The sequence below is a fragment of the Equus przewalskii genome, chromosome 5, assembly GCF_037783145.1.
Source record: "Equus przewalskii isolate Varuska chromosome 5, EquPr2, whole genome shotgun sequence".
NCBI lineage: Eukaryota > Metazoa > Chordata > Mammalia > Perissodactyla > Equidae > Equus > Equus przewalskii.
In genome coordinates this window covers 31,998,198-32,025,431 of record NC_091835.1, presented here as the reverse complement: position 1 = coordinate 32,025,431, position 27,234 = coordinate 31,998,198, and the positions used below count along the sequence as shown (strand labels likewise).

General features: G+C 48.5%; 1 protein-coding gene and 1 long non-coding RNA gene across 6 annotated transcripts in view; one reads left to right on the top strand and one right to left on the bottom strand.

The window, feature by feature from the left end:
* The window catches only part of TEAD4 (TEA domain transcription factor 4), a 66,548-nt gene extending 45,231 nt beyond the window's left edge, over positions 1 to 21,317 (bottom strand). The window contains exons 1-2 of one of the 4 annotated variants that reach the window (XM_070620501.1): positions 21,021 to 21,317; positions 20,531 to 20,645 (exon numbers count right to left, since the gene is read on the bottom strand). The gene's annotated coding sequence lies outside the window, so the exon portion shown is untranslated. Of the gene's footprint in view, positions 1 to 16,430; positions 16,608 to 19,896; positions 19,978 to 20,237; positions 20,330 to 20,530; positions 20,646 to 21,020 lie in introns of those variants that run through there. The other 3 variants (XM_070620504.1, XM_070620503.1, XM_070620502.1) reach the window with 3 other exon arrangements.
* On the top strand, positions 20,714 to 23,504 carry LOC139083495 (uncharacterized). 2 transcript variants are annotated; one of them, XR_011540263.1, is made up of 3 exons: positions 20,714 to 20,870; positions 21,794 to 21,917; positions 23,369 to 23,504. It is a non-coding gene; the product is annotated as an uncharacterized lncRNA (long non-coding RNA). The 2 variants fall into 2 exon arrangements; XR_011540262.1 differs by lacking the exon at positions 20,714 to 20,870 and adding an exon at positions 20,969 to 21,122.
* The last annotated feature ends 3,730 nt before the right edge of the window (positions 23,505 to 27,234 follow it).

Below are 27,234 nucleotides of genomic sequence, written 5' to 3'. Positions count from 1 at the left end.
ATCTGAGGACATTACTCAGAAAAACATTAAAAAAGAATGACAATAACGAGCAAGGAGAACAGAATAAGGCAGTTCAACATACCTCCAATTAGCATTCCAGAAACAGGGAAGATAGAAAACGAAGTAGAACATCATTTGAAAAGATAATGGCAGGGAATTTCCCAGAATTAATGAAATACATGTATCCTCCAATTCAGGACCATACCAAATCCTAACGAGGATAAATTCAAATAAAATAAGCACACAGTGTAGGGACACTGCAGCATACCGAAACAAAGAGCAGCTCTTAAAAGCACCCAAAGTGAAAAAGGACAGGTTACCCACAAGGGAAGGAGTGTTACAGTGATCATGTCTATCTACAGTGGACTGCTCCTCAGTAACGCTGGAAGACCCAAGATAACATCTCCAAATTGTGGAGAGAAAAATACCCTTCAGCCTAGAATTTAAAACCCAACCAACATATTGTTTAAGAGTAAACAATAAATAAAGGCATTTTCAGACAAAGATGGAGAGAATTTAGTAGTAACAGACCTCACTGAAAAAAAAAACAGTAAAGGAGGTATCTAAAAAGAAAAAAAGGAACTTATATGAAAAGAAGGCATTACACACATGGAAAAGTGTGAGCAAAGTAACTGGTAAAAATAGGAGTTAATCTAAACAATATTAACTATATGACAACAATAACAACAATGATGACTAAGTTTGGCCACGCCATATACACACACACACACGCAGAAAAACCATGTTTCTGAATCATAAGTTCAGAAGATGCATTTGATAAAATTCAAGACCCATTCACAATACAAACTCTTAGCAAACTACTAGAAACAAAAGGAACTTCCTTAGTCTGACAAAAGGTATCTTTCAAAAATCTACTGTGAAATTGTGATTTATAATAAGGAATATATATTTGGTCTTCCTCTTGTTTCTGGCACAGAGCTCCTAAAATCCTTGTAATTTCCTAAGTGATGAGAGTAATAAAAGTGTCTTTTAAAAGTTATATGAATGAGATGACTTTTGGAAAGCATCTAAGGATGGGAGCTGGTGGACAGGAGAACCAACCATGTGATTCCAGGGCTGGAACTTTCAGTCCCACCCCCATCCGGGGAGGGGAGAGGGGCTGGAGTTTGAATTTGATCTCCAATGGCCAATGATTTAATCAAGTATGCCTATGTAACAAAGCCTCCATAAAAACCCAAAAGGAGGGGCCAGCCCTGTGGCCAAGTGGTTAAGTTCGCGCATTCCGCTTCAGCAGCCCAGGGTTTCACTGGTTCAGATCCCTGGGCGCAGACATGGCACTGCTCATCAGGCCATGTTGAGGCGGCATCCCACGTGCCACAACTAGAAGGACCCACAACTAAAATATACACCTATGCACTGGGGGGCTTTGGGGAGAAAAAGCAAAAAGAACAAAAAAAGAAGATTGGCAATAGTTGTTAGCCCAGGTGCCAACCTTCAAAACAAAAACCCAAAAGGAGAGTGTTCAGAGAGCTTCCGAGTTGGTGAACAAGTGGAGAGTTGGGGAAAGGGCATATATACTCCGTGCTCTTTCCCCATACCTTGCCCTATGCATTTCCTCCATCTGGCTGTTCCTGAGTTACATCCTTTTATAATAAACCAGTAATCCAGTAAGTAAAATGTTTCTCTGAGTTCTGCGAGCCGCTCTAGCAAATTAATCGAACGCAAGGAGGCGGTTGTTGGAACCTCCCGGTGATAGCCTGGGTTTGTGACTGGTGTCTGACGTGGGGGTAGAAGGCTGGGGGGGCAGCCTTGTGGGACTGAGCCCTTAATCTGCGGGATCTGACACTATCTCCGGGTAGACAGTGTCAGAATTAAGTTGAATTATAGGACACCCAGCTGGTATTGGAGTCTTGCTGGTTGGTGTGGGGGGAAAGCTCCACCTACACACTGGAATTGGTGACCAGAACTTTTACCTACACACCTACAGATTAAACACTAGAAGTATTACCTTTAAAGTCAGGAATAACATAAAAAATGCTCACTTTCAACATTCATACTCACACTGTAACAGAAGTCCTAGCCAACACAATAGGACAAGAAAAAGAGCCCTGAAGATTGGAAAGGAAGAAGTAAAACTGTCATTACTCTAAGGAATTATGATGGAAGATTGAAAAGATTCTACAAACAAATTATTAAAAATTTCTAAGAGAGTTCAGCAAGATCAATATATCAAAATCAGTTACATTCTTTTATGCGAGAAATAAGGTATGAGACAATGTAAGTCTTTAAAATATTCCATTTAGAAACCAAAACCGTAATTTATCTAGTGGTAAATATACCAAAAGATGGGATCTTTAGAGAGAATTTTAATTGTTTTGAAAGACATAAAATACCTAAATAAATGGGGAGGGAATTGTGTGTTCATGGATGGGAAAACAGTATCATAAAAATGTTGAATCTCTCCAAATAAACCATAATTCAATGAAATTATGATTAAAAATTCCACAAGATTTCTCACAAAACTTAACAAGTTGATTCTAAAATACATGGAAGAACCAAGACTATTCTCAAGTTGTCTAACTCACTGTCTTCACTGTTCCTTTCTTCCCCTCAGCTTTATATTTTGCCAAACCCATTCCTCAAATGCTTTCTCAGGGTTCTGACCTGACCTCTCCTTTTTAAACCCTATCCATACCCCCTGAAAGGTCCCTGCCCACGGCTCACACTTCCACTATATGTTTTGATTCCCACATCTGTGTATCTTTCCTGAGTTTACACCTACTTAGCAACCGCCTACCAACCACCTCTAACCAAAGCTCCTCAAACTCAACATGTCCAAAATCAAATTTTCGGCTTGCCACTGAATCCTGCTCCTCCTCCTCCTGTCTCTGTCAGGAAATGACACCACCACCCACCCAGATGCCAGAAACCCAGCAGTGTATTTTGACTTTTCCCTCTTATCTCCCATAAATAATTAATGACCACATCCCATCTTTCTATCTCCTAAATGTCTCCTTAAACCCACTTGTCTTTCTACCTCAGAGCCCTAATCTAAAGCGTCCGTCAGTGCTCACCTGGTTGACTGTGCCGACCCCATCCAGACTCCATCATCTTTTTGCTGCAGCCAGAGTGATTTTTCTACAACACAAATCTGATCACATGACTCCTTTACTTAAAATCTTTCAACGGCTTTCTCATGCTTTTAGACAAAACAACATAGTCCATAATGGGATTTTATAGGGCCCTTCAGCAGCTGATTCTTGCTCTCCTGCCATACCTTCCATGCATCTGTATACTCCCTTCTTTGCACTCACCCCCAATCTCCAAACTCAATTATCCAAGTGACATACCCAACATGCTAAGCTCTTGCTCCACACCTAGAAGTGCCTGCCTGTAACTTTCCTCCCCATCTCTCTTTCACCTGACTGACTCTTACTCATCCTTAATGTCCAGCCAACATGTTAGTTTCTCTAGGAGGACGACCCCAACCCCAAGTCTGGATTAGGTGCTCTCCTATACACTCCACCAGATCTCCACGCTGTGCATATCCTAGTCCCCATCTCCCAGGAACAACTGGTCTTCACCACACTTTAGACACCATGAGAGCAGGGATGGCTGTCTTTCTCTAAGTCCTCCCCACATTCCACAATGCTGGGGAACAAAAGAATGAATGAATGAAGGGATGTTTGGTAACTGTTCTTTGTGAAATAATGATTTCTATGTGAGAGGGATGAACTGTTCTGTGTTTAGTGTCAGGAAACAAAAGAAAATTCCGGAAAATGCCTGGACTTGGCACACCAGAGGGAGAGCTTAAGTTGTATGTAAATCCCTTTGGGGTTGATTTTGGAAGCTTGTAAAATGAAAGAATGATGTCTAGGAATCAACAGACTGGTGTTGGTTCCAGTTCTCTAAGCCTCTGCGTGCCCACGGTCAAATCCCCCCATTTCTCCAAGTCTCAGTTTGCTCATCTGTAAACTAAGACAAGGGGCTGCTCCTGTTGGCATCTAAGGTCCCTTCTGTCCCAGTGGTGTCTGCGGCTCACACTCTCTGCCCAGACCCCCCACTCCCTCGGGGAGCTCTCCCAGTGGCCTCCAGACACACCCTGCAGACTTTCACCTGTGGCTTTGCTCACTGAAGGCTGGGGAACTGATCTGCCGTGGAAAGATGTTGCATGTGATGGTCAGTAAGATGAGATGTTAACTAGTACGGGGCCTGACAGAGTCAATGCTCAGTAAGACCTATTTGTCATCATCATCATTACAAATAATGCCTCAAGTGGAAGGTCTAAAACCCTAAATGGATCTGCAGATACAAACACCTTAAGCTCTAATACCTAGTATTAATTAATGCTAATTAATTAATAGTATTAATGCCCAAAGCCATGTATGTCTTGGTTTTAAACCTAGATTTTCTTCTGAGACCTGACACTAAACACAGATGAATACTCCGAGCCAGGCGGAGGGGGCTGTGGAGGCCAGAAAGTTAGGAGAAAGGAAAGGAAGGAGACCCAACTTCCTGAGCCTACAGGACCCTTCTGAGAGCCAGAGGCGGTGGCCTCCGGGCCCTGCCTTCACCCAAGTGAAGTGAGCAGCTTCGGTCCCTGCAGAAGTCGGGCCCGAGGCAGCGCAGCGGAACACCAGACCCAGGGAGACATGGAGACTCAGGCCAGATGCTGCCCCATGAGTGAGGTTTTCTGAGGACCTGCACTCCACGTCCCCAAGACTGCATCTGTCCCAGGGAAAGCAGGGCAGCGGGTCACCCAAGGCCCTGGGCCATGGGATTCATTACCGAAATGGAGTTGCTCCCAGCCCCATGGGGCCCTGCCGCTCCCAGTCCACACAGCCTCTCCCACCCTCACAGCCCATGGCCCCAGGCCCGGCAGCTGCCTCCCCCCGAGGCAAATCTCCGGTGTGGCCTCTGGCCCACGGCTGTAGAATGGGAGTACACCAACAGCAGCCCACAGAAGGAGGCCCGCTCCCTCCTCCCACCCCAAGTGCTCCACAGTGACCCCCGTGGGCCTGCCAGGATGAGAGCTGGAGGGGAGACAGACAGCATTGTTAAGCTTAGGCCATGTGCCATGAACAGAGGAATAAAAATAATCCTTGACCTGGCTCCCAGGGCCTGGCCTGGAGGCCTCCTGCTCTGCCCCCAGCCCCCACAAAAGTCCACGAGATGGCCCACCCAATGCAAACTCCAGGCCCAAACAACTCTCAGCTCCACCCTAGGGACCACAGATGCCGGTTACTCAGGAATTTTCAGAAGAATCAGGAACTTACAGACTTTTATTAAGATCGTTCTAATAATGAGAACAATAAGCTCGGCAAAAACACTTTCAGGACAGGAATCACGATGCCCAGGTTATATGTGGAGAAGCCAAAGCTCAGGGAGGGCAGATAACTGCCCTGAGAAAGTGGCGAAGCCACCTCAGACCCTGAAGTCCTGTCCCCCCAGCTGCACCGCGAGCTCCTTGAGAACACGATTATTTCTCACACGTTGGCATCCCCCACCACTCCTGGCTCGGTGCTGGGAATGCAGGTAGATGTTATCCTTAAGGAGCTGATTCTTCTACTGATCCTCTCTTCTCGGTCAAGGACAAATCTATCCCTCATTTCCTTTCATCACAGTATCTCTAACTCGTTGGGGGTCAACACATAGTATAACCTCCTCCTCATGCTTCCTGACCCCGATCTGGAAGTGATGGAGACTGAAACTCAGAAAATTTATGAGACTTGCTTGGTATGATCCAGAAGGTTAGGGAGAGACCTTCGGGAGAGGGCCTGAGTCCCCCTCCCGACATGCAGATACATAGTTCTCTCTGCCCCTCTTCTCCCCACTCAGATTCCAAGAGCTCTGGGGTCTAGGCTGAGGGTTCCAGCCACATCAGGATCTTCATGACCTGTGGGCTCTGCCGTCCTGCCCACAGATGCCTCAGCTCTTACTTCGCTGCTTCTCTCCTGGGCACTTTGAAAGAACTATTTCCTTCATCCCAAAGACTCCTGTAACTGAGAAGCTGGGAGGAAAACTAAAACCTGGAGCTTCCTTCCTGGAGACCCATCCTAATCTTCCAGATACATGAGTCTCAGAGCTATAAGGGTGTAGGAGACAGGGGGAATGACTAAAGTAATCCAGGGTGGGAGTGGGTCCCCTTCTGCCTCAATCCCAGAACAGGAATCTTTCCTTATTCAGGCTGGTGGACTTATCTGCAAGGCTTGGTTATCAAGGGCAGTGGAGTCACGTCTCTGAATCCCAGGTACTTTGCCCAATCAAACAGAGCTGTGGTAAGAGAACATCTACACTGGATGGAATGCACATCCTCCCCATCCAATACACTTCAGAGCAGAGACAAAAATCGTCCCTCCCATCATTACCCTGGCTACTCCCACCCGACTAGACTCTGGAGATTGGGCCCAACTGTACAAGTGCCAAAAGGTGGTGCACATACTGAAGCAGAAAGACAAGGTCCAAACCTCTGGGCAAACTCCCTGATTTTTGGGGGGTGGCAAGGGTGGGGGGTCTCTGAGCCTTCACTGCCCTGACCTCATTTCTTAAATAAGAACAGGAGGGGAAACTAGGAATAGTGGACGCCAGCCTTCTTCCAGACTCATGCCCACTCTTCCCTCCTGTCCTCTTGGTCTCCTGAACTCCGAGTTTACTCACAGTGCTTTCCTGCTTAGGGTGGGCCCCAGACTTACTTAATTCCTGACACCAGTCCATCAACAAACATCTATTGAGGGGTGGGGGAAATAGGGAGAGGTCAGTAAAAGGGTACACACCTTCAGTTATGAGATGAATGAGGTCTGAGGAACTAACACAAAAGACGGTGGCCACAGAGGCTAACACCGTACTGTGTGACTGAAGTCAGCTAAGAGAACTTGAAATGTCCTCACCAAAAAAAAAGATTAAGAAGTGAGGTGACAGATGTGTTAATTAACCACATGGAGGGAACCCTTTCACAATGTCCACATATAAGAAATTACCAGAGGTACACTTAACGTAGCTTACAATTTTAAATTCAATTACACCAGAATAAAGCTGAAATTTTAAAAATAACACAAAACATATTTTTTTAAAAAAAAAATCTATTGAGTGCTTATCCTTGGACTAAACTCTGGAGAAACAGGTTCGGACCCTCAGAGGGCTTAGACTTTAGATGGGGGCAGGGACGCTGGTATAGACACACAAAATCATAAGTGCTACGAAGACAGCGTGGCTTCAGTGGAAGGACGTACAAGGCCCACGCTCAAGCCAAGGCTCACCTCTGCCCTGGAGAATTCCCGGGCCCTGCCCACAAAGGCCTCAGGTTAAACGGGGCCTAGTTAAAATGGGGACTAGAACTAAACCTCAGCCCTGTGCTTCTCTGTGACACAATGACCACAGCCAGGACCATCATTTGGATGCCTCTCGATGACGAGGAGAGGTGGTTTCTAGGAAGGAGAGGAGCAGGTGACCCACATATGTGGGTAAGCAGGTTCCCCAGCCAGAAATACCGCTCCCTGCTTATTTGCATGCCTAACGCCTCACCATCAGCACCATAGCCCTTTGAGTCTTTCATTCGTTCACTCAAAATTGTACACTGAGCACCTGCAACATGCCAGGCATTGGAAACAAAGTCACAAATGACATGGTCTTGCCCCCAATGTTCTCCAATCTAGTGGGGGACATGGGGCCAGAGTTCCCCCTGAAGATCCAAGTACAGTCGATCCTTAAGAATCACAGAATATTCAGATTTCACATTTGCAAATTCGCCTATTCTCTGAAATTCATAACACCAAAATCAACATTTGTGGTGCTTTCGTGGTCATCAGCAGAATGTACATGCCCTGAGCAGCCGAAAACATGAGCTGTCCATCGCACACGCTCCCAGCTGAGGTCGAACGAGGCTGCACTCTGCCTTCTCGTTACAGCTCTCACATGGTAAAAACAAGTGTCCTTTCCAGGGATGGTTTATTTTTGTTACTGATTTCGCCATTTCAAACGGTCCCCAAGTGTAGTGCTGAAGCGCAGCCTAGCATTCCTAACTGCAGGAAGCTGGGGTGCGCCCTACGGGATATATCTGTGTCAGATAAGCTTGTTCAGGCGTGAGTGATGCTGTTGTCGTCTGGGAGTTCAACGGTAATGAATCAACACTACATATTAAATAAAATACCTGTGAACAGAAACATACATGTGGCCAGCCCCGTGGCTGAGTGTCTGAGTTCATGTGCTCCGCATCAGCAGCCCAGGGTTTCACCAGTTTGGATCCTGGGCGCAGACGTGGCGCCGCTTGTCAAGCCACGCTGAGGTGGCATCCCACGTGCCACAACCAGAAGGATCCACAAGTAAAAAATATACAACTACGTACTGGGGGATTTTGGGGAAAAGAAGGAAAAAATAAATAAACAAAATCTTAAAAAAAGAAACACATGAAACAGTGGTTAAGAAGTAATCAGTTGATGAAATCATGTGCCAGAGGCTCGGAGGGACCTAACCCTGTATCTTCTCTAGAAGCAGTGGCTCAGTATCTGCTAATTCAGTGTTCTTGGCAACGTCATAGAACATAATTACCACAAACACCAAGAATCAAGTGCACCCAGAGAGGGAAACACGTTAAACCACTATCAGTAAACATCTTGTGGGGGGGACTCTAACAGATGCTGAGCCCAAGGCCCTGGGAATACCACATCTGATGGAGACAGAAACGTCAAAGGCACCAAGACACCAAAACGTAGAATCAACCCAAATGTCCATCAACAGATAAACAGATAAACAAAATGTGGTATATCCATACAACGAACTATTACTGAGCCTTAAAAAAGGAATGAAATTCTGATTCTTTGTACAATGTGGATGAACCTGGAAAACATTATACTAAGTGAAATAAGCCAGACGCAAAAGGACAAATACCGTATGATTCTATTTATATGAAGTACCTAAAATAGGCAAATTCAGAAACAGAAAATAAAATATAGGTTATCAGGGGCTGGGGGAAGAGGAAATGGGGAGTTATTGATTAATTGGGACAGAATTTCTGTTTGGGATGACAAAAAGTTCTGAAGATGGATGGTGATGGTAGCACGACAACGTCAATGTACTTAATGCTGCCGAACTGTGCACTTAAAAATGGCTAAAAAATAAGGGGCTGGCCCCGTGGCCGAGTGGTTAAGTTCGCACGCTCCGCTGCAGGCGGCCCAGTGTTTCGTTGGTTCGAATCCTGGGCGCGGACATGGCACTGCTCATCAAACCACGCTGAGGCAGCATCCCACATGCTACAACTAGAAGGACCCACAGCGAAGAATATACAACTATGTACCGGGGGGCTTTGGGGAGAAAAAGGAAAAAAATAAAATCTTAAAAAAAAATGGCTAAAATGGTAAATTTTACGTATACTTTACCACTTTTTTTTAAAGAGCCCCAGGAGATAGAAGGGGAAAAGATGTGGGCAGAGAAGGGGAGAACGAGGCACTTCAGGGGACCTGGGACCAAAATACAAGAGACAAAGGAAAATGGCCTACTCGTAGCTAGATATGAAGAGAGACAAGTCAGGAGAGTTTCCAGGTTACTGGCGGGTGAGTTCCTAGGGATGCCAAGAAGGAGAGGGAGCGGAGGAAAAAAAAACACAACCCAGCAGGGAAATGGATTGGATTAGGCTGGGCTGGGCCATGAACTCAGCTGGAAAAAACTGACCCCTGCGTGACTTTGGAAGGCTGGCCAGGGCTTGTCAAAGGCTAGAAAAAGGACATTCTCAAAAAATAGTAAAACCGCACAAAACCTAGGTGCCACAATGCCTGAACTCCCCAACAGAGCGCACTCCCTTGGCGGTAAGCAGTGCCTCCTCCTCTGCCAACATGCACAGAGCTCTGGAGGAAAGCACGCCTAAGTCTGGCCCCTGTGAGGAAGCTTCAGAGTTGGACGACCTGAATTAAGATGTGCCTCTTACAGCTATGCGGCTGATCAGCAATTTACTTAAGCTCCCCAAAGCTTCTGTCTCCTCATCTCTCAGAGAGAAGACTTGCCTTGCAGAGAGACTAAGGATTGATTAAGCGAAATAAAACAGGTGAAGAACCTGGAACGTGGGGCAATGCATCTGTACCACCCACCACCCCTCACCACCCTTTCAGTGTGAAGACATTTATCACATCTTACTTGCTGATAGGATGGGAATGGGAAGGGGGTGAAAGGAAACAAAGCAAAAAGAGGACCCCACAATCCTACCAGGTATGCGCATGTGTCGGAACCAACGTCACAGAGAGCTGCCCCACCAGGCTTGCCTGGCCAGGAGAGAGGTGTGCTAGGGGCAGAGATCCATGCTTTGCTGGAGGCAGAGGTCTGGGCTCAGATCCTGGCTGGGCCTCACACTGGCCTGGTATCCCTGGGCAAGCTACTGGACCTCTCTGAGCCTGTGTCCTCCCAAATTTACTCCAGAGGCAATAATGTTATCTCCTCACGGGACTGTTGTGAGGATTAAGTTTGATCATGGCCATAAGACACAACAGAGAGGCTGGCTTTCGAAGGGCTCCTCGAACGTTCGTGGTTATTGGAGGGATCATGGCAGGGGGCGAGAACCAGTGAGGAATGATTCCCTCTGGGCCACAGTGGAGAGGAGAGGAGTAGGAGGGATGAGGGGCAAAAAGAGGAAAGACAAGTCAAGAAGTGGAGAGGGAAGCAGGTCAGCGGGAGGAGGCTCAGTGGAGAGGGGCAGGGGGTGGCTCAGAGACGAAGAGAAAAGGAAGGAGATAAGATTCCTGAGTCGATACAGGCCCCAAGCTCCTGGCCCCATGAGGCAGTAGAGAGTCTCACTCACTCCCCAGATCCCGACGCCCAGGAGGCAGCAGGGTAAATGAGGACAGGGATCGAGCATCCCATCCCCTCAGCTCTCCAGGGGCTGGGACCCGAGATGCTGCCCCCAGCTACCCCTTCCAAGCAGCCAAGGACGTGGGTGTCTGTGGGCCCAGCCCTAACACATCCAGGAACTGGGTCACAGCACGTTGGCGTCCCTAGCCCTCCACTCCCCACCCCACCCCGTGGCCTGCCCTGGAGTCACTAAAGGGGCTGATGAAGCTGTGAGGAAACAGGCTTTAGGCCCCAGCACAGTGCCTGGCACAGAAGCCCCACCAAATAGGTAGACTCTGGGAGCAAGGCAAACCAGGCTCCGAGCTCGGCCTCATCACAGATTTGGGGTACCTTCTGAGCCAGTACTTCCCCACTCCAGACCTCAGTGCCCCACTTGCAAAAAGAAAAGTTCTTGTGGAATATCATGTAGCGATAAAAAGAAATACGCTCTCAAGTCATGAAAGACAATGAGGAAACTTAAAGGCATATTGCTCACTGAAAACAATCTGAAAAGGCTACACACTGTATGACTGCAACCGTATGACATTCTAGAAAAGGCAACGCTATGGTCACAGGAAAAAGACCAGTGGAGGGATGGACAGGTGGAGCACAGGCGACTTTAGGGCAGTGAAAGGACTCTGTTTTGATATTGTAATGCTGGATACATGTCATTATACGCTGGACAGCACGAAGAGTGGACCCTCCGGTAAACTATGGACGTTAGTTCATAATAACATATCAATAATGGCTCATCAACGTAACTAGTACGCCACACTAGTGCAAGATGTCAACCATGGGAGCAAGCAGGGGAGAAAGGAGGGAACTCTCTATACTTTCTGCTCAATTTTTCTGTAAACCCAAAACTGCTCAAAAAAATACATAAATAAAGGCTATTAAAAAAAAAGGTGGAGAGAATAAGCCTTGCATTTTTTCTCCTCAGGGCCTTTCTTCAGGATCCTAAAATAAAGTAGAAGTCACGAAAGTCCTAAAGAGGCAACAGCCCTGACCGGACTAGCTGGCTCACTTGAACAGGCCTGTCCTACGAAATCTCAGGTCTCAAAACAGGTAATGGAGCCGGGGAGTCTTTGCCACTGAATCCCGTCAAATGGCGATCTCCCCGGGGAGTAGGAGAACCAGAGTTTACAGACACAAGGCCAGGGTGCTGCTCACCAATGCTTATTTCCCCAGCCTTGGGTGGGGTTTGCCCAATCAGCTGCTCTCCCAAAGGGAGACCTGACCAAGCCCCACCCTGCCAGGACCAGAGGGTGTGCCCACACCAGGTGCCCATGCAGCACAAACCACGCTAGCTGGGGTCTCTGCATCCTGAGCCCTGCCCAGGCAGGAGCTCTCAGCCCTGGGGAGCATCAGGGAGCCACGAGGAACCCACAGGGCCCTACAGACAGCCACCACTAGCAGCTCCAGGAAAGTAGAACTCGAGTTCCATCTTCAGCTCTGCCCCACCCCCAGCTCTAGGCCTTAATCATCTCTGGAAAAGGCCTGTCCCTGAGAAGAACAAAGACTCCAGCATCTGGACAGTGCCATAGCTCCCAGGACATGGAGTAGGAAAGGCTGGACTGAGCCTGGACAAGCGGCAGGAGGCAGCACCTACCCTATCCTTGGTCATTTCTCATAGAAAAGTTCTGCTCAGAGCCACCCTGCCTGGACAGAGAGAGAGATATGGATCAAGAAGCTCAAGAAATTCTAATGGCCCAAAGCCCTTAGACCCTAGGGCTAAGACCCTAGGGCACAGAAGACCCAGAAAACGCACCCCACTGATTCTTTCTCGCACCAGCCACATACCCACCCAGCAGCTTACCTCTGCAGGCCTGACAATCACCCCACCTTCCGTTCCAGAATGTGTGGTCATCCAGTTTGGAAACAAGGCCATGTGAGTGGTTGACACCCAGGCTGGGCACAAGCATTTGTTGTTCTGGATGGGGCTGGCCCAGCCTGACCCAGCCGGCCATGAGGAGCAGACCAGGCGCAGCCAGCCAGTCAGGGAAGGTGCCCAGCAAACCAAGAGACCACCTGTGCCTCCTATTCGCAAGCAGGCTCCATGGCAGGTGCTTACCCAGGAACAGACCTTCCTAGAGGCCCTGTTCCCTCCTTATCTTTGTCATAGGTCATTCTCCAGGCGTTCCCTCCCCCCACCTCACCCTGGTCCCACCTTTGCCGAAGGTTCAGAACACCAAACTCTGACCTTGCTCTCAGAGTCCTTCACACCCACCAACTTCTTTTGCAGATTTTCTCCTTAAAGGAGTTTTCTCCAAAAATTTGTAAATCACACATCTGACAAAGGACTTCTATCCATAATATTAAAGAGCTCTCAAAACAAAACAATCAAAAACAGGCAAAAGATTTAGACAGACATTTGACCAAAGAAGTTGTATGAATGGCAATTAAGCACAGGAAAAGACGTTCAACATCATTCGCCATTAAGGAAATGCAAATTAAAACCTCCATGAGATTCCACTACACACCTATTCGAACGGCAAAAACAAAACAAAAAGAAACCTGACAAAACCGAGCGCTGTTGAAGACACAGACCAATGAACTCTCACCCTTTGCTAGGAGGAATGCAAAATGGTACACTCCGGCAAATAGTTTGGCAGTTTCTTAAAACATTAAACATGCACATACCATACAAGCCAACAATTCCACTCCTAGGTATTTATCCAAGAGAAATGAAAGCCTGTGCTTACACAAAAACCTGTACACAAATGTTGGCAGCAGCTTTATCCATAATCAACGAAGGCTGGAAACAACCCACAAACCCTTTAACCAGTGAACGGATAGACAGTGTGGTACGCCCGTAGATTGGAATACTACTCAGCAATAAAGAGGAATAAATTATTGATATACACAACTTGGATAGATCTCAAGGCGTTATGCTGAGTGAAAGAAGCAGACTCAAAAGCTTCCTCTCTCTTCTTTCTTCCTCTCTCCCTCTGCCCTTCTTACACATAACACACACACACACACACACGTGCGCGTGTTTGAGCGCACACAGGTATCAAAACCCTACCCATCCTTCAAAGCCAGCTCCAGTGCCTCCTCCTCTGTGAAGCCTTCCCTGACCTCTCCCAGCTCCATCAGAATGAATCACCTTCACCAGGCACCCCCTTGGTACTTGTTTGTGCCTCTAATTAGCCCTTCTCTCATCTTGCAGGTCATCGGTGTTTGCTACCTAGTTTGTCTCTCCTGCTGGATCACAAGCTCCTTGAGGTCTTCCGCTCAACATTCCCCCACTGCACCGGGCCCCGTACCAGGCACACAGTGGGTGCTCTGTGACTACTGTGGACTGGCTGAGGGCAGGTGCACACAAAGGGGGCTGATGTTAGGAGAGGAGAGCTGGCAGGGCTGGAGCTGGCAGAGTTCTGAGGAGGGGATCAGAAGCCACTGATACAGCTTCACTTCTTCTCTTGCATAAGCAGCATGACTGTTGCTTAAGGCTCCAAGCACTGCAAGTGAGCTCCCCTCCCATTCCAACATGTGGTCATGCAATTTAAGATGGAAATTTCTGAGGATGCTTTGCTTCCTCCGCACCACCCAGCACAGTTCCAAGCCCTGGGCAGACACATGCTCAGAACACACCTGTTGAAGGATTGGAACCAGTCGTGTCATCAGGGTGCTGCCATTTCTCACTTCCAGAAGGCAGGCCCTCTTTGCAGCAAGAGCAGATTAGGTCTACCTGATCTGAAGTCAGTTTCATTATGCAGAACTACCAGGTACAGACACGACCTAGTTAACACCTAGGTCGTCTCTAGCACTGGGTTTTTCCAGGGGCATCACCAGCCTCCCCCTCTCACAAACTCTAGCTTGTCTAGGGTCTAAGGACCAGTTACAGGTCATTTATCTGATAAACGCTTACACAGTGTTTAGTATCTGCCAGGGAAAAACTAAGCACTTTACAAATATTAACTAATTTAATCTTCACAGCAACCATACCAAGTTGATTCTATTAATATTATTTTCCCCATTTTGCAGAGGGATTCAGATCAGATGGACTTGATCTGCTATGGCTGCAAAGACAGTCTATCTTGTGCAAGTGAGAACTGACAGCAGCGTGATGAGGGGACAGGTCCCCCTCCCTCACCAACCTCTGCCAACATGGTCACAGTATCAACAAGCTCAGTGCTTAACAACTCAGAGCGTAGTCACCCTCCAAAACCAGACATGGCTCCCAACGTGGCCGCAGCATCACAGAGACTAGCGGACTAAGGCTTTCCTCGACGCCACCAGGCTCAGGGTTTAATGGGGCAGCGGGAAGAGACAGATCAAATTCCATCCCCCCATTAATCTCCGTGTAATTTTTGTCCTCTTCTGTAAATAGAGGTTAAAAACAAAACAAAACAAAAACAAACAAGCAAACCCTCTCTCCCAGGGCAGCCGAGAGGATTAAAGGAGACAATGGAGGCAGAAACATCTAGAGCATGCCTGGCTCCTAGTAGGCACTTAGCAAATGCTCCTTTCCCGTCCCCATCCTTAGTCAACCAAAAGCATCAACCAAAACACCCACGTTTTTTTCCATGAGAATTGATAGTAAATTCCCATTCTATACTTACATAATTGATGTTATGAACTTAAATGCAGGATCGTACATTTAAATCTATTAGATTTCCTCTGGAGATAAGCATACATCTTTAACATTGCTCAGTGTCAAGTACATTTTAATGACTAAAAATTGAAAGCAAATTTTAAAAGTCCAGTAGAGCAGAGTTAAATATATTAAGGTGTATTCAGAAAATGTAATATTATTCAGATCCTTAGAATTACAGTTTTAAATCATTTTTTATGACAGGAGATATTACTCACTATATAGTATTCAGTAGGGAAAAAAACAAGATAGAGCATAATTGCAATTATGTTAAAATATATAGATTTGCACAAACACAAATCTGGAAGGACATACACCAAAACATCAACTGTGCTCATCCCTGAGTTGTGGTACTATATGCCATTTTGTTTTCTCCTTTAATTTATAAAGGTTTTCTACAATGAGTATGTATTAATTTTAACAGAAAAATGTTTATTTCATATTTCTGCTTAATCTCAGCATTCTAGTTAGTTAAGATGACTCTGAACGCTGGTTCCGTCATCCACTATGCTTGCTGTCCTAAACACCCACAGAACTGACAGAGCGCAAAGCCAGGGAGGGCTCCGTGGCACATCACTAGAGGCTCCCCCCAGGGCGAGGTGAGCTCAGCACCAGTACCCAGGGCAGTCTTTCAACCAGCTACAAATCCATCTAACTGCTCTATCAGCCGGATCATATTTATTTCTCTTGAACCCAAGAAAATCTTTAGACTCCAAGTCCTTACTGAACATTCCTCAACACAAATTAGAGCATTTTCCCAAGACTTGGTAGTGACCATGATGGCTACTAGTTATCTCAACTTGGTTTCTGGAGTCCCCGCAGATTTTGTTCAGATATCCGACCTGGAATTTGGCAAGCGATCACTAAGAAGCTCACCAGCCTGCCATTGCCAGGATCCCTGCCTTGCCACACTGAAGAAACACCTCAGGGCAGCATCTGTGATTCTGCCACCTTCCCTCTCTCCTCCCAGACCCTAGAGGGATTCTGTGGTCACTCTTCAAGCTTCTCTCAGAGCCCCGAAACCTGATCTGTAAGAACTGGCAAGCTAACTCACGAAAAGCACCTCAGTGTGGTCTGACTCTCACTGCTCCCGGTGGCCTCCGAGTCTGCTCCACACTCACAAAGATGAAGGCAAGACAAGAGTGCTCTGCCCCCCAGAACATCCCACTACTTGCTTCAAGCAGGACTCAACCCCTGCCTGTCCTGGTCATCTTGCTCTCTGACTGTGGCTACAAAACTCACTTTACATTGTCCAGCTGACACTGGCCTGCTGCCTCCCCACCCAGAGCTCCGCCCACCACCATAGTGCCTCCCTGGTCAACTACTACTCAAGGCTCAACGCCCACACGGAGGTCAGCCAGGAAGAAACAAAACTGGCCTTTTATCTTGGCCAGGACGGTTCGCGCAGACATCGCAGGGGCTTGAAGGGAAGGGGAAGACATGGTTCTGGCAGGGGTGAGCTGGGCATGAGCCCAGGCTGGCAGACACCACACCTTTGCTAGTAAGACACAAAGCAGACTGCTCAGCCAAATAATGGGCTCTAAGCAGCTCAGGTTTCACTCTGAGTCAACAGCCCCCTTCAGAGGAGGCCCACCCTATGTGTCATCAGCCCCTCCCCAGTGCCCTTTGCACTGCCCCCAACACCCTGCCTTTCCTTTAGGCCGGATATGCAATCCCATCCCCCAGGAGGGTCACCCTGCCTTAGTGCAGCTCCCATTTCCTGCCCCGGGTGACTCCTCTGAAGTCTATTGTTCCCATGAAGTTTGGGTCAAAGGAAGCTGAGTCCCCACCCATGAGGGCCCGCCTACCCTCAGCACCGCCAGGGAGCCGGCCCACACTGCAGGGAGCTGGGCCCATCCTCAGGCCTTTCCAGGAGCCTGCCGGTATTAGGTATTAAAGGCAGGAGGACGTGGGCAGGGATCTCGGGGACTGGAGTTCTAGCGGAAATGCTCCCAAACATTCAATCGCTACCAGCTGAAGCCTGGAGGACCACATCACACAGGAGGTGATCAGAATCCCCCTAATATCTAAATGGAAAAACCAAAGCAAGGGAAGAATTGTCATCTCAGAAGAGGTCAAGGCAAGGCTGTATAATTAGAATATAGGAGCCGGAGACTGCGCTGCCCGGCGACAAAGCCCTGCCCCCACCTCCACCTGGGCCCCTGAGCTGGTTAAACCCCCGGGGGCAGTGGAGGGGGGAGGCCTGGAGAGCAGCTGTTCAGCTCCAATTTCAGAGCTTTAAAGGGAGCTGCCGTCCCAACCCCTGCCAGCAAAGGGTCATGGGGGGCAAAGGAAGAGAGGTGAGGTAAAGGGACCCTCACAGCCCTAAATTTCCCACTGCCCCAGGCCTGACCCCAGCTACAGGAGAGCAACTAGGGAGGAGAGGAGCTTCAGGTTAGGCACCAGGTACTGCTCGGTGACAATCACCAGCACAAGACTACAGAATGGAAGCAAAGGAGGGGACATTTGTGTCCCAGGAATCTAGAAAGATAGGGAGACCCTTCTCTCCCTGGCTGAGTAACACTATGACCAGCGAGGAGAAAGGAGGGTGCACTTAAAGACCTCTTGAGGGCCCCTTCCAGAGATGGCATTCTCAGATTCTACCGTCTGTGCTTTGCGCTGGGAGGGAAGGGAGTATTTCTGCCTCCTAACAACCTTATCTGAGCCACGAGACGGGAGACACTGCCCAAGCTGAACTTTTCCAGCCACCAGGCCTGTTAGATGAAGGTGGGTAGGGGGTCTGGGCATTGGGAACCACAGAGCAGGAGACAGGGTGCAAAGTGAAAACAGAGTGGACTGTCATCCCAGCTCTGTGACTCACTGGTTCTGCAACCTTAAGCAAGTGACTGCCCCTCCAAGGGCCTCAGTTTCCCCTTCTTTAAAATGAAGGAGTTAGATGCTGACATTAGCATGTCTGATAATGTTCAGCAAGTTCACTCTGGGGTCAAAGAAAAACCGGAATTAGAACATATGAGTTGGAGACCATGTGCTCCTGGGTGACAAAGCCCTGCCCGCACCTCCACCTGGGCCACTAGCCACCCTGGTTCCTAAGGATCAAGAACATGGTGCAAGGCCTGGCCCACAGTAAATGCTCAATTCATGTTTGCTACATAAACATGAACGAACAGACCAGGGTTTATCAAAGGGTGTGCAGAGAAGTCTCTAGAGAAAAAGAAGCTCCGTGCTGAAAGCAGCTTAGGAAACACTGGCTACTGGGTCTCCAGGATGGGCTGTGCACTGTGCAAACATCGAATTTTCACCAGAAACTTTTTATATGGATATTAATTAACCCCTCTTCCATATTACTCGTCAGGAAACTGAACCTGAGAGCCTTAAAAGCAGCGAGAAACTGTCAGGATTTGTACCCACATATGTCTGACCCCAAACCTGTACCTCTTCTACTCTATCAATGCTGTCTTTAGACCAAATTCCCTCAAAGCCCCAGCTGCACACCAGACCTAAGCAAGTGAGGGGGTGAGGTGGCTCCCACCAGAACATCTGCATCCTCAGGGTGCATGGAGGAGCAGGGGCAAGTCTCCAGCCCTCTGAGAGTGACTTGTTCCTCCCTTCCAAGAAGTCCTAAACATTACGCCTATGTCATCATGTTGTCGGAAGGAAGAAAGAACTCTGAAGCCCAGTCTACCTGTGTCCTCCCACCGCCACCCCCATATACCATGTCACTTCTGACAGTCTCACAGACAGCGTGGCTCCCTCCCTACCCAGTCCACTCTTATATAATGTTCCAAATGTAGAACCCCAAATAGAGAGAAAACAGAAAGCAAAGCAGAAAAAAAGATGGGGAAACTGAGACACCCAGAAGGGTCTCCCCACAGGTCAACTAGCAAGTCAGAGGCAGCCCCTCTCTCCCAGGCTGGCACTACAGCATCCACGCAATGAGCGCCTCATGCCCCTTCCCACCGGAAAGTGTCAAGCGCTCTAGCAAGTTGTAAAGGATTCTTCCATTTGATTGGCTGGCAGTATGAAGGACAGCTGGACCAGTAGAAATGAGTTCAGGCTGGTATAGAACGATTCCTCTTTGTCCTCGAGGCCAACTTTAAAAGCACTGTCTACACAAGTCTCAAGATTCAAAATGGTCTTGTCTTTCTAGGGGGTCCACCCCCACAAAGATTCCCAACTCTCACTATCAACAACCTGTCTCACTACCAAAGGGCAAAGCTCTCAACTTTATTTAGCTTCTACCAGCTGGTTCTCTACACCGCTCCAGGCAAGGCCAGAACCCACTCTCCCCCAGGAAGACAGCTGCCGGAAGAGGCAGGTGTAGGCAGCTTCCTTCCAGCTCTGCCCAGTCCAAGGCTAATGGAGCCTTAGGGCCACACTCTCCAACCCGCGGTCACAATGCCTTTGCACACACACAACCAGAGGCAGGGTCTCTTGCCCACGGTATGCAGAAAGGAAAAGCAGTCACGTCCAGAAGCGACATCCTCCCAGAGAAACACACACTTAGAGACCATGGCACAGGCACTCAGAGGCTTTCAGACAGCTCTCTTCTCCCGTGGAAACACACTCACGTTCAACACAAACACACGCCTACTGGGAGCCGAGGTGAGTCATTTGCGGACAGATGTCACCCTCACATACACCCAGAGCTAAGGAGACGGGACCGTCAGACGGCCACGTGAACTCTTCAGATAACACTTGGTCTGACCGGATACCCTTTACACACATGTGCACCGTGGCTGTGTTCCCGGGAAAGGTGCACTTTGGGGTTTGGGAGTTCTGCTCGCTATATCCCCTCGTCCCCATCATGAAACACAACTCGCTTCTCAACCCCTGGGGAGCAGGAACCTTACGGTAGGGGTCCCCTCCACTTTCACAAAGCCTTAGCACTTAAAACAGCCCACACACCTACCTCCAGGGCTGTCTCTTCCAAGGCAGAAAAGAGCCCAGCAGAAAAGGCACGAGCGCTGGATCTCTCCGAGCGATCGCCGGGGTTCTCGGTTCCGCTCTGTCCTTTCAGCTCCCCAGGCTCCCTTTCCCCCCAAGCCCCTCGGATCCCGCCCCCCGCCCTGCGGTCCGCAGCGCCTCCACGTGCCCCGCTCTCTCCCCGGTTCGGCCCCGGTGAGAGCTCCTCGCGCTGCACCCCAGATGCCTGCCCCCGGCGAGGCCCGCCGCGCTCCCGCGCCCCCCGCGCCGCCGCCTTACCGGTCCCAGGGTGCGGGGAGGCGCGGTGGGTGCGCTGCGCCGGTTCCGCGGAGTCCGCCCCGCGCGCCAACTCTTCAGCCGCGGCTCCGCTCAGGGCCGGAGGCCGGCGACGGCACTGCAGGGACGACAGGGGGTCAGCGAGCAGCGCCCCGGGCTCCGGGCCGAGCAGCTGGGCGGGGAGGCAGGCGGGGCCGCGGGACGGAGCCGAGCCCGTGCCGGGCCGACCCCGGAGAACGCAGTTCGCCGCCGCAGGGTGCGCGGAGCGCGGACGGCGCGGAGGGAGGAGTTTTCCCAGAATGGGACTGACGGGAAGCCACGGGAGAGCCCTATTCCTGGAGGCGTGAGTCAACGGGAGAGGAAGGGAGCCCGGGACCGCACCGGGCGCGGGAGAGGGCGGAAGGGAGGGGAGCGGCGAGGGGAAGCGAGGGAGGAGGCCGCAGCGCGCGGAGCGGTGCCGGCGGGACAGCGAGGGCGGGCGGGCGCCACTCACCTGCGGGGACGCGCGCGGGCGGCGGAGCGGGGCGCTGCGGCGCTCCCGCCCCCGGCCTGGAGTTTGAAAGGAGGGCGCCTGGAATGCGCGGAATGACGGCTGGTATGAGATGCGCGCAGCTGAGGGAGGGCGCGGGAGGGAGTGGCGGCCGGGCCACCGGCCCCTCGGGGAGGAGACGGGGCCGCGGGCGGCTGGGCGGGGCGGGGCGGGGCCGGGGCGGCCGGGGGCGCCGACCCCTCAACTCTGACCGCGGGGCTGGCGGGGCCTCGCCGCTCCTCGCGCGCGGACTTTCCCTTTGATCCTCGCCCCGACTCTTCTGCCCTCCCCACCCCGCTTCCTTCCTCTCTCCCGGGAGCAGAAAACCTTCCTCTTAGCCGGGGCGGGGGCGTCCCGTGGGCCGACCCTGCGGCCCCCGCTGCCAGCCGCCGTCCGTCCTCGCAGGTCCGAGGAAGACCGGGGAGGGGCGGCGCCGGCGCGCGGGAAGGCCGCTCCTGCCCCGGCTCCCGCCGCGGGCTTCGGTCCCGGGAACCAGGAAGCGGGAACTCCGCGCTCGTTCCCGCTCCGCCGCCCGTGCCCCGCGCGCGCCCTCCCGCAGTGGTCCTTTCAGTCGCTCCCTCTGTCCCTTGCGGATCTGCGGAGCTGTGACTGCACGAGTAAAGCAGATGGGGAAAGGAAAGGATGCCCGATGTGAAGTCCGTGTGGCGCGGCGTGAGACACCTTTTGGGCTCAGTAACTCAGTGAATATTTATCCAACATGTATTATGTGTCTACAGATGCTGTGAAAACAAAAACGACCTCAGCACCTGCCCTCAAAGAGCCTGCCGTCGCTGGGAAGACTCGATGTATAGAAGAGCATTGCCACACAGTGCGAGTCTGGGTTTTCAACAGACATGCCAGGTGAGTTCAGTCTCTTGTTGGGGGAGAGGGAAACGCAATGGGCTGGTTTGGAAGTCTCCAGAACACGTTTGCTTAAGGCAGGGTGTTAACCACACTCCTCTGTCAAGCACCTTGGGAGGTTGAAGCCAAAGGACTTCTGGCTTTTTCCAAAAACCAAATCCAACCTCTGGAGCATTCCCGCTTACCTTTGTGTCGCAGTGCTTGTCCAGATCTTATCTCCCTTACCAAACAGAAACTTCCTTGAAGACAGAGTAAATGTCTGATTTATCTTATCTGTCACCCAGCACCAGCTGGGTGCCCAGGATAGATAAGTACGTAATAGATGTTAAATAAATGAAAAAGATTGCTCCCACAGAGAATATTGAAAAGAAAGTGCTGTAAATGCCAAAGTTATTTCCCAGAGAGGTGTTGCAAAGGTGTTGAGCAATGAGTGCATTGCTGGACGAAGTATCCAGTCTCAGAAGGTAAGACTTTGAAGGCAGCAGCTCTCATTTGGATATATAATTTCTGGTATGCTTGTTAAATAGTGACTCGCATCAAGGCTTGGTCACACCTCATACACGTGAAAAGTCTACACTATAGGACAGTCTGTAGGCACCGAATGAAGTGCAAACTGTCAGCACCAGCTATTGAAGGTAACAATCATTTGTTGAGTGTCTGTTGACTTTGACCACCTTGCTAAGTGCCAGAATAGGTCCTTGCCCTCAAGAAGTTCACAGCCTATGTGGGAAGACACACAATGACACAAAGTTCAGTGGGAATCCAAGGGAAGGAACAATGGAATCCAAGTTACAGAGGTGACATTTGATCTAGCTCTTGAAGGATAAATGAGAGTTTGCCAAATGGAGACTGGAAGACCCATGAAGATAAGGGAGCCTGTACACAAGGGTGTTTAGGAAAAGTCTTGAAAACTGATGTGGCTAGGGAAGAGGAGATGAGGAGAACAGATTACAGTAAGTGGGTGCCAGGGTATGAAGATCATCATATCCTGTCCTGAAGAGTTTGGGCATCGGAAAGGCCCTTTTGATGCAGGTGTGAAATAACCAGTATCGCCATCAGAAAGACCCCTCTGGCAATAGCACTGGGACTAGATTGGAGAGTCAGGATGCCCTAGACTCAGGCAGTGGTCCTGAGGTGGAGGATAAAGGAAAGGATGTAGGCAGTAGGCCAGAGGCAAAATGAAGAAGAATTGGTGACTAGGTTGGCTGTGAGAGTGAGAAGAAACAAAAATCAGTAAACTTTGACAACCCAACAATTGGTGGTACTGTTAACTGAGATAAGAATTCAAACGAAAAGAGGAATAGGTTGAGTTGGAAGGTGAGTCCAGACAGGTTCAGAGGATTGAGAGAAAGGCAGGACAGAGTCCAGAGTCTAGAGGCAGCCTTGGGGTGTCACATTCAGCACAGACGCTGACAGGAAATTTGGAGATCACACTGGCTTATTCCCTCCAGGTCTTAACTACCCAGAAGATAAATGATCCAGGCTGGAATGGTGTGCCATCAGGACTTCAGCCTCCTGGTCCACACCCTTACAGGCTTCTGGAGAGCTCTGTGCCTTCAGGAATCCCACGTTCCCAAGTTGTTGAGGTCCTTCTGGGTAAAGGAAAATTCTTAGACATAGAGATTCTGAAGGGTTAAAGACTGACAGTGATCTCACACACATGCCCTGCCCTTACCAGGGGTGTTTACATTTCTTAAGGGCGAGGACTCTCATTGATTGGCCCTCAGGAATGTATCTGTTGGTGGAAGTATTTCGTCTGTCTAGATCGAGCTGTAAGAGATGCATATGGCTCCACTCAAATTACACCATAGGATCCACAACTCATCTGACTTCCCAGTGGTCCAGACCACTCTGCCTCGTCCTGCTAATGGACCCTCACCCAAGCTTGATGATGACTGGTACAGAGAGGAGGGCAGGGGTGGTCAGAGCCGGTTTTAATCTGGGGAGGGTATTTGTGTTGTCTGTACTCCAAAATCACACTAAAAAATCATATTAATTATTTTTATTATATGTTGTTTGGTATTATTTTGACTCCTTTAATAAATTTTGTTTTTCCAACCCACATGGTCATAGTTAAACAAATTATCTGTATAATACTGTATTAAACAAATTCAACCACATCTTGTGCTAGAATCCTTTACAGCTATTAATAACAAGATGTTTCTTAATAAACCAGACAAATGTTAATGATATAATAAGTGGAAAAGCAGATTCTAGAAACAGTATATATAGTATGATCCTGTTTTTGAAAAATATTTTGGAATGATTATCTCTGACAGGTGGAAGATTAAGGGGATTTCTTTATTTTTCATTTTTATTCTTATTTTTCTGTAAGAAACTTGTGTTTCTTTTATAATCAGAGGAGAAGCATGTGACTAGAACCTTTCACTAATTTCTCCACATTTTTTTTAAAAAAACATGCACAACTGGATTTAATGGCCCAATAAGAAGTTGACAAGGGCAGAGTCAAGGAAAGATTGTTTCCTAGCCTTTAGGGAAAAGGCAAATACAGTCACGCGTCGCTTACGGGATATGTTCTGAGAAATGCATTTTTAGGCAATTGCATTGTTAGGCAATTTTGTACTTGTGTAAACATCATAGACTGTACTTATACAAACCTAGATGGTACAGCTGATCTTATGGGACCACCGTCATATGTCCGGTCTGTCATTGACCAAAGCATTGCTATACGACGCATACCTGTATACTGCTTTCAAGACGTCCCTGAAGCACGTACCTGCCCCATCTTCGACAGTATTACATAGCTGATTCCTACTGTGGTTGTGGTCAACTGTGACTCAGGTTTCTTCTCTTTTTTAACCTCCCCATACTATATTTCCATTTGCTTTTCCTGAAGAACACTCTTTGCTCCATACCAACTGAACTGCATCTTGTGTTTTAAAGGACAAAATAGACCTTTATCAAACTTGTTTGGAGTCTTTTTTGCTCTATAGAGTAAAAAGCAGTCTGTAGTTCAGCGTAACATTAGTTCTGTTATCTCTCATCAAAGAGAAACATGAAAGAGAACTGACCCCGGGACTACCTAGGGAACAGTGTATGCTATGGGCTGAATGGCATGTTCCCCCAGTTCATAGGTTGCAGTCCTCATCCGCAGGACCTCAGAATGTGACTGGATTTGGAGATAACGTCTTTAAAGAGGGGATTCAGTTGGAAGAGGTCTTTAGGGTGGGCCCTAAGCCACTCTGACTGGTGTCCCTATAAGAGGAGGAGATTAGGACACAGATAACTCACAGAGGAAGGGCCATGGGAGGACCCAGTGAGAAGGCGGCCACCTACAAGCCAAGGAGAAAGGCCTCAGAGGAACCCAACCCTGCCAACACCTTGATCATGGACTTCCAGCCTCCAGAACTGCAAGAAATAAATTTCTGTTTGAGCCACCCAGTCTGTGTATTTTGTTATGGCAGCCCCAGCAGAGTAAAATAAAACCACTGGTTTCTGGAGCCCGTCTCCACACAATACTCAAGGGAGTTTCTCTGAGGTTCCAGGGGATCTTTAGGATCAGAGATCCAGGATCTTCCTGGAAAAAAAATCAAAAGGGAGGAAAGGCTTCCTCCGGCCTTATTCAGTTAAAATTTTCATTTTTAGTAACTCTGCCACAGTATTTTGAAATGAAAGTTAAAATAAGTCAGGTATTATGACCTCACTGGGGAGTTAAACAATCTGGGTTCAAATAACAGCTTCGCCACATACTAATTGTGACCTTGGGCACACTGTTATTATAAGCCTCCGTTTCCTCATCACTCGTGTGTTCATTACACAGTTATGGAACACGTATGACATCCTTGGTACAGTGCGAGGTGGCACCGAGGATAAACAGAAGAGGCACAATCCCAGCCCCTGAAGATACTAACGGTCTAATGGGTGAGCTAGACAAGGAACAACTTCTCCATAGGAGAAGCGTTGGTATGAAGCTGGACAGTTAAATCTGGAAACCTGAAGTTGAGATTTCTGTGGACCAATGCTCTCCAACAGAATTTTCTGCAATGACGAAAGGTTCTTTATCTCCACCGTCTGATATGGTAGTCACTAGCCACATGTGGCGATTGAGAACTTGAAATGCAGCTAGTCTGACTAAAGAACTGAATTTTATTTTGATTAAATTTAAATAGCTACTTGTGACTGGTGGCTAGGGTGTTGGACAGCACAGCTGTGGACCATCCAAAAAGAGATGTCCAGCAGGCAGTTAGAGAACACTTGCAGAGCTAAGGGAAGAATTCAGGACTGTGGGAGACATCAAGAGTAAAGGTGTAACGTGGGAGTTACTATGAAAAGTGAAAAATCAGGATTAACATACGTAACATGGGTCCCTGGAACACGATATACTCAAAACACGTTGATAAAATTTCTTACTGTGCACACTGTCTGTGTGGAGGGGACTAGTTAAAACCCTTATTGGACTTCCCACAGTGACATGCTGTGGAGCATAAGCAAGCATGAGGAAGGGCTGTATTTGTTGATACAGGAGTATCTCTGGGATACATTAAACAGAGAAAGCAAGCGTCTGAACCGAGTAAAAAGTACGCTACCTTTTATGCACAAATGGTAGGAAATTGCAAACACATTTTTATTTTTGCATAAAGATACACAGGAAAGAAATGAGAAGTGGTTAACTCTGAGGAGGGCAGGGTGAGGGGGACAGCTGTGGGAGGAGGCTTTAATGGTGTGGTTACAAAATTGTTTAAAAACCATATGAAATTACCATTTAAAATTTATATCTATAAACCTGATACAGAACACCATAAAACTGACCAAAGGCAAAATCAGCACATTTTTAAGGTCATATTTCTATCTTATACAGATGTAGTTTGTTCTGAGCATGCATTAGTACCCTAAAAATTGCATTTAGACCTCACTTTTAAAATCTTGATCTAATTCCTAGACCCCCTCTGCCTGTCACCCTCTTTTCCTCTCAGACCATTCTTCCTTCCTAACCTTCCTGCCCCCAGACTACAGAAGAAAGAACCATAGGATTTTTACTCTTGGAATCCTTGAAAATCATAGTAAGAGACAATCTGGGTAGATAGTACTTAACTAGATGTTAAAACTCTGAGGCTTAAGAACCAAAACGTGTAATAAAAGGTGGTAACAGACAGGAAAGATGTAATTTTCATTAACATCAGGGCTACTTTTTTGCCTAGGCTCTTCCTTCAAGTAGAAATGGAGAGATGGGTACAGAGTAAGGAATGCGAGGTAGGATAGGACTGAGACTAGAAACTGGATGTTTAGGTACGCAGTTAAACCTTGCTGTTTTTCTTTCTCATCATAGTCCCTGGAAAACCATCTAAAATTTCTTTGA